Genomic DNA, 10,033 nt, shown 5'->3' with positions numbered 1-10,033 from the left:
AGAACCCCTATGTGGAGACTCCTTGTATGAAGGACAAGGGAACACACAGAGGAATATCTTGTGGGATCCTTGGCTGTTTTGAGCCCTGTTCCTCAGACTGGTCCATCCTCCTCTGGAAGAAGGCCACAGCTCATCTCAAAAGCCTGAGTATGGTCCGGTCATCACCTCTGGCCTGGGCACAGATCTAGCACGAAGTCTCTGTTGGGAAGCCTTCAGATCACAGCAGCTCCACAGGGCCTTGCCTCCTGCCTCAGTTTGTGTGTGATGGGATCCAACCTCTTGTGAGTGGCTCTCACAAGAGCCAGGGAGACCACAGCCACCTCAGAAGCTCACAGGTGCCTCTCTTGTACCTGCCCTGAGCTCGGGCTTTTGAAGGACCCGCCTCCTGTCACAATCCAGCCAAGGGGATGCATCCTAGGAGGTGGTGAGCAGGGACATTGTTGCTCCTCCTATCAAGGCTGAGGGTGCCTTTGGACGACCTGAAGAAAATGGTTTCTAGTGCTCAGGGGGTATAGAGCTGTTTTCTGGGTTCCCTTAGAGGACAGGGTGCCAGAAACCCAGGCTGTGCAAACAAAAATTCTAATGTTATCATTTTTCTCATTCTGTTCTACACATGAGTCTGTGTTTAGAATCTCAAATCTGTTTAATTAACATATTTTCTATTTCTGTTTGAATTGCTTAATGTGTACGTTCTCACCTGTTTTAATTGACTGACTGACTGACTGACTGACTGACTGGTGGACCCTACATTCTGTATTGTCCATTCTGTATGTATCCTAAATGCCAAGCCCCAGGCTAAGGGTTGTATGGGCATTCATTTCATCTAATTCTCACCAAAAAATCCAGTAAGAAAGAGAAGTCTGAGTGCTTCTGTGTCCATTCCACAGCTGAGCCAAAGAGACATGACAGGAAAGGTGGACACAGGTACAGCAGCCACTTGTTCCCCTCTAAGCTCCTGGCCTCTGAAAGCAACTCCTACCACAAGAATAAATTCGGTGTCATTGGGAGGGCAGTGTGGAAGAGGCACCCCTTTGGTCAGCAGTGTTCTCTCAGCAGGGACCTGCCTTTCTGGCGCTGGAATCTCCCTGTAGCTTCTCTGCCAGCAGACGTTTAACCCCTGCACAGGTGGTTGTCGCAGCAAAGTTTGCCAGAGAAGCTTGTTTCTCGGCTTTTAGCTGAAATCTCTCACTGCAGCATCCATAACTTAACAAAACTCCACTTGTGCCACCAGGGACACATGGAGGAATCTTTGACAAGTTTTCATGAGCTTGAGTGTCTGAGGGACAGTTGTGACTATAGTCCTTCCTCTTTCTTCTGATACATTATGTAACTAACAAATCTGACCCCCTTAAGCATGTATTGGATTTTTATGGTTTCTGTTTTCATAATTTTGTATAATCCTGATTTTTTCCAGCCATTCTGACAATTCACCCATGTTGTTGGGTAGGCAGCTGTGGCATTGTGGTTCAGAGCTCAGATTCCACAGGCAGACTGCCTGGGGTCAGATCCCAAAATATGGCTCACCAGGTATACTTATTCGGAAGGAACACACCAATTGCCTGGCGATTCATATGCTCTTGTGAGCTAGACTTGAACATCTGCCGTCTTTCAGTTGCTCTGTCTGGTGAGATATTTAAGAATCTTCAGTTGCTGCTCTTCATGATATTCATGAGAATGATGATGCTATATGATAACTGTGGTCATTTAAAGACTCACCATTTGCAGGTGTGATGATAACAACATTTAAACTCTAACCTATGCGAGGCACTCACAATTCTAAGCAGTCAATATGATGCGTCAGTTACTGCTCACTGCATAAATTAGGCAGAAATTGTTATTATTCTTATTTGACAGAAGAAAACAGGTTCAGAGAGGTTAAAAAATGTGCTCACAATTACACAGTTGTTAAGTGTAGGAGCTGTGGTTGAAACTCCGAGTAGTCTGGCTCCAGACTCAGTACTCTTTTTTTCTTTTCCTTTTTTTTTTTTTTTTTTTGAGTTGGAGTCTCACTCTGTCACCCAGGCTGCAGTGCAGTGGCATGCTCCCGGCCACCACAGTCTCAACCTGCTGGGCTCAGATGATCCTTCTGCCTCAACCTTCCAAGTAGCCGGAACTACAGGTGCGCGCTACCACGCCCAGCTAATTTTTTGATTTATTGTAGAGACAAGTTCTCACCATGTTGCCCAGGCTGGTCTAGAATTCGCAGGCTTAGGCAATCCTCTCACCTCAGCCTTCCAAAGTGCTGAGATTATAGGCTTCAGCCACCGCGCCTGTCCCAAACTCTGTGCTCTTAACCACAGCCCCCTACCAACACACACACACACACACACCGCTGCCTGTGGCAAGAGGCGACTGTGCCATACAGAGAAGTGGTGGAGCCAGAATGTGAACCTGGGCATTCTGCTCCCAGAATCCTGCACAGGTAACCATGATGTTCTGCTGTCATCTGTACCTGAAATCCAGGCCTTTCTATTTCTAGAAGTAGATGATTGTCTACTATATCTTCCTCTGGTAGGACTTATTTGTAGTGGGTATTTGCTTCTGAAATTAATTAACGTAGCCTATTGTTTGCCAATCCCACAGGTGACAGCAAACTGAAAACTGTGCAAGGAGTTGTAACAAAGCTCTATAGTGATTATGGCATCATTAATGTGTCTGTCTACTTCCCTGGCGACGTTGTTACTGGCAATGTGGCTTTGACTGTGGACAAAAAGTTACTGCCATTGTGGAAAAAGATAAGACATCTCATGGGATGAAAGCAATCAGAGTAAGATTTGCATGGTTTGCAGACAACTTCTTACCCCAGTGGGCTTTCAAATTGGCTTTTTTTTCTATTAATCCAGCCTCTCTAATGTGATCTGTAGAGTAGATGGACAGTGGAATTTGAAGTCTCGCTCCCTTAACTGTGCATGTTATTTTATTCTTGTAATTGTAGTAATTTATGTATTTTAGAGTAACAGCTGTCTACACATTCTTCTACTATTTAAGCAATACTGTTATCATTGATAACTACTGGAGTCTATATAATCCCACAACTTACTTTTCCAGATTAAAAAAAAAAGTATTTTCAACAGTATACAATTCATAGATGTAGAATTGCTTTCTCAATGTGTGTTTTAAATGTAAAAAAAAAATAGCTTTATTGAGGTATAATATACATACTATAAAATTTTCCCATTTTAAGAGGATGATTCAATTACTTTCTGGTAGATTTAGAGAGTTATGTAACCATCACCACAGTCCAGATTCTTACCATTTCCATGGGTATGATCAAGTTGTCCTTTAGCTGTATTGTCCTAATTAATACTCGCAGCTGCAAGCTGTGGGACTGTTTGCCAGGATTAGCAGATGGGAATATGATCAACCTGAAATCTTTGCCAATCTTAGAAGTGAAGAGCAATCTTACAATTGTATTTGGAATTTCTTTTTTCCCTGTTTATTAATTTCAATAGCTGTATGGGGTACAAATAGTTTTTAGTTATATGGATGCACTGTATAGCGGCGAAGAAGTCTAGGCTTTAAGTGTACCCACCACCCCAAACTGTGCACATTATAAGCGACAGATGATTTTTTCATCCCGCCACCCCTTCCCATCCTCCCCCTTCTGAGTCTCCAGTGTCCATTATACCATTCCATATGCCACTGAATATCCTTAGTTTAGCTCCTATTTATAAGTGAGAACACGGGGTGTTTGGTTTTCTGTGCTTGCATTGGTTCACTTAGGAGGATGTTCTCCAGTTCCATCCAAGTTGCTGCAAAGGCATTTTATTTCTTTTTATGGCTGAATAGTGATCCATGGTATGTATCAACCACATTTTCATTATCCACTGATCACTTAATGGGCATTTAAATTGATTCCACATCTTTGAAATTGTGAATTATGCTGTGATAAATGTACAGGTGCGGGTGTCTTTTTTGTATTACGACTTTTGTATCTTTAGGTAGATACCAAGTAGTGGCACTGCTGGATCAAATGGTAGATCTACTTTTAGTTCTTTGAGAAATCTCCCTATCGATTTCCACAGAGGTTATACTAATTTGCACTCCCAACAACAGTGTATAAGCATTCCCTTTTCATCGCCTCTGTGCCAACATCTATTGTTTTTACATATCTTTTTATAGTGGCCATTCTAACTGGTATAAGGTGATATCTATATGATTTTTATTTTAATCTGTATTTCCCTGATGATTGTTGAGCATTTTTCATAAGCTTTTGGCTATTTATATATCTTCTTTTATGAGATGTCTGTTCATATTGTTTGCCCACTTTTTAATTGGGCCATTTGCTTTTTTCTTGCTGATTTTTTTTAGTTCTTTGTAGATTTTACATAGTAGTCCTTTGTCAGATATGTAATTTGTGAATACCTTCTGTGATTCTGTACATTTCCTATTTACTCTGTTGATAATTTCTTTTGGTGTGCAGAAGCTTTGCTGTTGTTGTTGCTTAATTAAGTCCCACTTACTTATTTTTGTTTTGTTGCATTTGCTCCTGTGTTTTTAGCCATAAATTCTTTGCCTAGGCCAATGTCCAGAACAGTTGTTCCAAGATTTCCTTCTAGGATTTGTATGGCTTCAGGTCTTACATTTAAGTCTTTAATCCACCTTGAGTTAATTTTTGTATATGGTGAGAGGTAGAGATCCAGTTTCATTCTTCTGCATGGGGTTATCTGATTTTCTCAGCACCATTTATTGAATAGAGTGTCCTTTCTCCAGTGTATACTTTTGACTAACATATCTGCTGTGTTAACGTAACATGTCTGCTATGTTAAAGATCAGTTGGTTGTAGGTATTTGGTTTATTTCTGGATCGTCCATTCTGTTCCACCGGTCCATGCGTCTGCTCTTGTGCCGGTACCATGCTGTTTTGGTTACTAGAGTCTTGTAGTCTAATTTGAAGTTGGGTAATGTGATGCCTTCAGCATTGTTCTTTTTGCTTAGGCTTGCTCTGGCTGTTCGGGTTCTTTTTCAGTTCCCTAAGAATTTTTAGGATTGTTTTCTCTAATTTTCTAACTTTTCTGTGAAAAGTGACTTTGGTAGTTTGGTAAGGATTGCGTTGCATCTGTAGATTACTTGGGTAGCATGGTCATTTTAACAATACTGTTTCTTCTAGTCTGTAAGCATGGGATATTTTTCCATTTGTTGGTGTCCCCTACAATTTCTTGCACCACTGTTTTGTAGTTTCCTTTGGAGAGATATTTAATCTCCCAGGTTAAATATACGTGTAGGTATTTTAGCTTTGTGGCTGCTATTGTAAATGGAATTGAATTCCTGCCTTGATTCTCAGCTTGGCCGCTCTTGGCATAGAGCACTGTTACTGATTTGCGTGTGTTGATTTTATATCGTGTGACTTTACTAAATTCATCGATCAATCCAGCAGTCTTTTGGAGGAGCATTTAGAATTCTCTAGGTATAAGATCATATCATTGGCATACCGGGGTACTCTAATTTCTTCTTTCCCAATTTGGATACCCTTTATTTCTTTAGCTTGCCTGCTTGCTCTGGCTAGGACTTCCAGTACTGTGATGAACAGTAGTGGTGCCAGTGGGCATGCTTGGCTTGTTCCCGTCCTGAAAGGGAATGTCTTCAGCTTTTCTCCATTCAGAATGAAATGGGCTGTGGGTGGAATTTGAGTCTCAATGAGACTACAACAACTTTTATGTTCTTGGAGCTATTTATATGTTAGGGACATTACAGCTATTTTATGTTAGGAAGGTTAAAAGTTTATTAGAAAAATTAGCATATGAAGGTTTTGCAGTTATTGCCACCGTACTGTCTTTCAACTTAGTTTCGTGTTGCTCAGTGTTTATGTACTATAACTATGTCCATCTTGTCCATGTGGCTTTGGAGTTCAGTAAGAATTCCTAGGATTATCCCAATTCATAACTCATGGATATATTCACTTAGCTTTTCCTATGAAAGTTATCGTTTATTTACATCTAAACATTCAGACCGCTTGGAGTTTATTAGGTGCGTAGACTGGGAGAAGAAGCTATATCTGGTTTTACTAATGGCCACCGGGTTGTCTTACCACTAGCTGGATAATCCACTTTGCCCCTGTTGTATTGAAATGCCTTCTATCATACAGTACATTTTACAAGCATTTGAATCCGTCTGCACTGCCTAATGGGCTGAATATTTTCAAGGAAAAAGAAACAACTGGGAGAATGGGAGTTTGACATGTAACATGAGGGAAGGCTTAGTCTGTGGTATGGTCGTGAAGTAGTGTGGAGTCAAGGAACAGGGAGATCAGAGGGTGCTATGGATCATCCACCTGGATACGGATGGAAGTGATCGTGAAGAGACAGATTCACCTGCCTATTCACCTGGTGCTTCATTCCTCAATGAAAGTGAATGGGGGGGAAATGACCGTGAGATTGGTATAGGCAGGGACAGCTAGAGAGACACTGATTGAGAACTGAATAGCAATGAAGTAGGCATTAAAAAAACAAAGTGGCTTACAACTCAATGGCTCATTTTCATTAAAAAAAATATTTGTACGAGAAATTCCACTCTTAAGAATTCCATTATAAAAATAAATCAGGCAAGTAGGCGGTGTATTAGGATGCAAGCTAAATGTCCAACTGTGCAGAATTAGGTCGATAAATTGAGGTCCATTCATTTTTTGAGATGCTATATTTCCTTTTCAGTGATCTTTTGTTCTATAAAATTGTTTATTTTACAGCTTATTTTAATACTATATACAATGTTAAATTTTACATTTAGAGCAGGGCATATATGTTTTTGCGCAGAAAAAAAAATCCGGAGCATGGTAAATACGAAAGTGTGGCCAATGATTGTCTCTAGACTATGTATGGATTATGGCTAATGGCGTTCTGCATTGTACTTACCATTTTTTTCTACTTTTTCTGTGGTGACTATTTTTTACAATTAAAAATTTTTAAATAAGGACTGTTAAACTTCCAACATGTAAAAAGGTTTGTATGACTCTGTGTCATAGCTAAATGAAAGCTCTAATTTGACTCCGGATTTAGAGCCTTCCCCCAGCTGAGGTTATTTCTCCAACTTTATCTCATGCTTCTGTCCCCTAGGCCTTCATCTTGAGTGTAGTGGTTTTGTTACCTATGCCCCTAACGTGTGCTGTTTTTCTTCTCTTTCTCTCTGCTTCTGCCTGCTCCACCTCCCTTTTGCCAGGTTAAATCTTTATCTTCTTTCACAGCCCAGCTCAAATCTGAATTACTCCAAGAATGTCCATATTTTCTCCCAATATGAAATTTTCTCCCTTCAGAAAACTTCTGAAACCAATTTTGAACTTGTTTCATATATTTTATTGCAATTTATTTAGAAGTCGTTATTTTTCTTTTATTCTTATTAAATTGTAAACTCTTAAAGGGCAAACAGGTGTTTTTGCTTGTTTGTTGTTGTTGCTGTTGTTGCTGTTGTTGTTGTTTCGAGTCAGAGTCTCACTCTGTTGCCCAGGCTGGAGTGCAGTGGCACGATCACAGCTCACTGTAGCCTTGACCTCCTGGGCTCAAGGGATCCTTCTGCCTTAGCCTCCCGAGTAGGTGAGACTACAAGCGTGTGCCACGATGCCCGGCTAATCGTTTGATTTTTTGGTGGAATTGAGGTCTCCCTGTATTGCCCAGGCTGATCTTGAACTCTTGGACTCAAGTGATCCTCCCTCTTCTGCTTTCTAAAGTGTTGGGATTACAGGAGTGAGCCACCGCACCAGGTCCAGAATGGTGATTTTAAGTCTATTGACTCTAACGCGCCATGAGTGCATTAAACTTGGTGTGCAATTAACATTTTTAGTACATTTTAACAAGATGTAGCATGCACATTGTTTTTACAATCACCTCGCGTCTATGATCTATTGATCAGGTGCAATATAGTCACAACTGCTGAGGATAGGTGTTTAAGATATGTTTTGGACGTGTTTTAAGCATACAAGTTCCCGTGACAAAATTCTTGTTATATTTTAATTAACTGTTTCCTTACCTTCCAGGTGGATGCTGTCTCTGATCATTCTGGTGACACTGCACCATCAAACATCAGAATCAGAGTTTTAGTTGCCTGTGTTACTTCAGTCAAGAAAGATGTTTTCTACATCAATAAAAAAATGCACTTCTCCCTAGACATTGTTTCTAAAGGTATAGTTTATATTTTAAAACCAGATAATGCTTAGTTTTGGGGGAAGATCTGGGTACCAGTACCACGTCTACAGTGTACTTGGCTCCAACCAGTGGCTCTTCAATATTTGAGGCGGTGGACTTTTGGAATTGAAAGTAATGAGTAACATAGGCATAAATAGTTCCAGAAGCTCATGCTGTCATTTTTCATGTGTTCATTTTTAAGTGTGGTCAGTAATATCTGGATATGTTTTCATTTATAGAAGTATTTGATTTCAAATCAACTAAAAAAATACTTCAATTGTATAGAGATATTACTTTTCAAAGGCTTCAAAATTATGTTTGGAGATAGCCTTGTACCCTTCTGCATGTTTATGTGTGTGCATGGGTATATGTGTCCATTGTTGAATTTTATTTGTAATTATCAAATATGTTATAAGCTATAATATGTAGAGATAAGCTATGTAACCCAAAGACATACGGTTGACCCTTTGATAACACAGGGTTTGGGGCACCGACCCCTGGTGCAGTCAAAAATCTGTGCATAATTTTGACTCCCCTCAAACTTAACTACTAATTGCCTACTGTTGACCAGAAGTCTTACCAAAAACATAAACAGTCGATTACCACATATTGTGTATATTATAGGTATTACATACTGTATTCTTACAAGAAAGCAAACTAGAGAAAAATGTGATTAAGAAAACCACAATGAAAAGAAAATACATTTATGGTATTGTGCTGTTTTTATCGATGCCATGAGGTTACCCTGTTTATAAGATGCATCATCTGCCTGACATGATGGGCAACCATGTATGCAGACCTCAATCTATGATACATATCAAGCAATTTAACTTTTTCTTGTAATGTCATGACTTTTCTGATTCTTGAGAGCACTTCTGGCATCACTAGTATGGGACACTTCGTATGGGTCCTACGGTGTTCTTCAAGGTGTATGGTATTGCACTAAACACAGCGACAAGTACACGAGAACTGGGAGAGATCACTTTTTACTTGGATGCACAATTTTCTGAATTTACGAAGAGATTATCTACTCACACAAAGATGACTAGTGTCACGGGCCGTTTTAAGTGGATGCTTACAGCACTTGAGCTCACCACAGCAGCAACAGGAGGTGCTCGTGGATTTATTACAGTCGTGCACATTATGTACTACAGTTAATTGTGTGCAGTTATGATTTAGTACTGCATCTTTACATTTGTTTACATTTCTCTTGACAGCAGACGGTGCCAGGTACGGTCGATGTTTGTGTGCTACACATATTTTTGACATGTTTTGACTTCTCATAATAGATTTGTGCATAATAGATTTATGGTAGTAAACGATTAAATAGACTAGCATCCACATCCAATTTTTGCATTCATGCCATATTAACTTTTGTGATATTTCTAGGCTGCACCGTGAGTCTGGATTTTTTCAAATTGTCGAAAATCACCCCCAATTTTTCCAATGTATCTATTGAAAAAAAAAACTGCATACAAGTAAACCCACATGGTTCAAACCGATGTTGTCAAAGGGTCAATTGTACTTTGTTTATGTTAGGTCTGATGCTGCTGTCATGCAGCTCAAATACAAAAGGAAAGATTAGCTCAGCCCCACCAGGCAGCTTGCTATTTTATGTTTCATGATTGCAACACTAGAACTGTGACCTGAATTTTGTTTCAAGATGTTCGCTCTGTGTCCTTCCTAGAGAAGAGATTATGTGGGCTGAGGGTGGAGTCAGGAAGGTCAGTTAGAACATTGCAATAGTCCTAGTGAGAGATGGTGGATGCGGCCGTAGACATAGGGGTTTCATAGATTCGTTTGATTCTGGATATATTTTGAAGTTCGATGTGAAGGTATTGGCATACAGATTCCACTTTTGTTGTGAAGAAAAGAGGAATTAAAGGCAATCCCAAAGTTTTTCAAAATGTCTTTTCCCTCAGC

At 39.9% G+C, this 10,033-nt stretch overlaps 1 pseudogene; it reads left to right on the top strand.

Moving 5' to 3' along the window:
- The first annotated feature begins 902 nt into the window (after nucleotides 1–902).
- Nucleotides 903–8,107, top strand: LOC103253350 (annotated as a pseudogene).
- Nucleotides 8,108–10,033: the final 1,926 nt, after the last annotated feature.

Source organism: Carlito syrichta, unplaced genomic scaffold, assembly GCF_000164805.1.
Source record: "Carlito syrichta isolate Samal-C Ts95f unplaced genomic scaffold, Tarsius_syrichta-2.0.1 Scaffold222766, whole genome shotgun sequence".
Lineage (NCBI taxonomy): Eukaryota > Metazoa > Chordata > Mammalia > Primates > Tarsiidae > Carlito > Carlito syrichta.
This window is presented reverse-complemented; position numbering and strand designations above follow the sequence as displayed.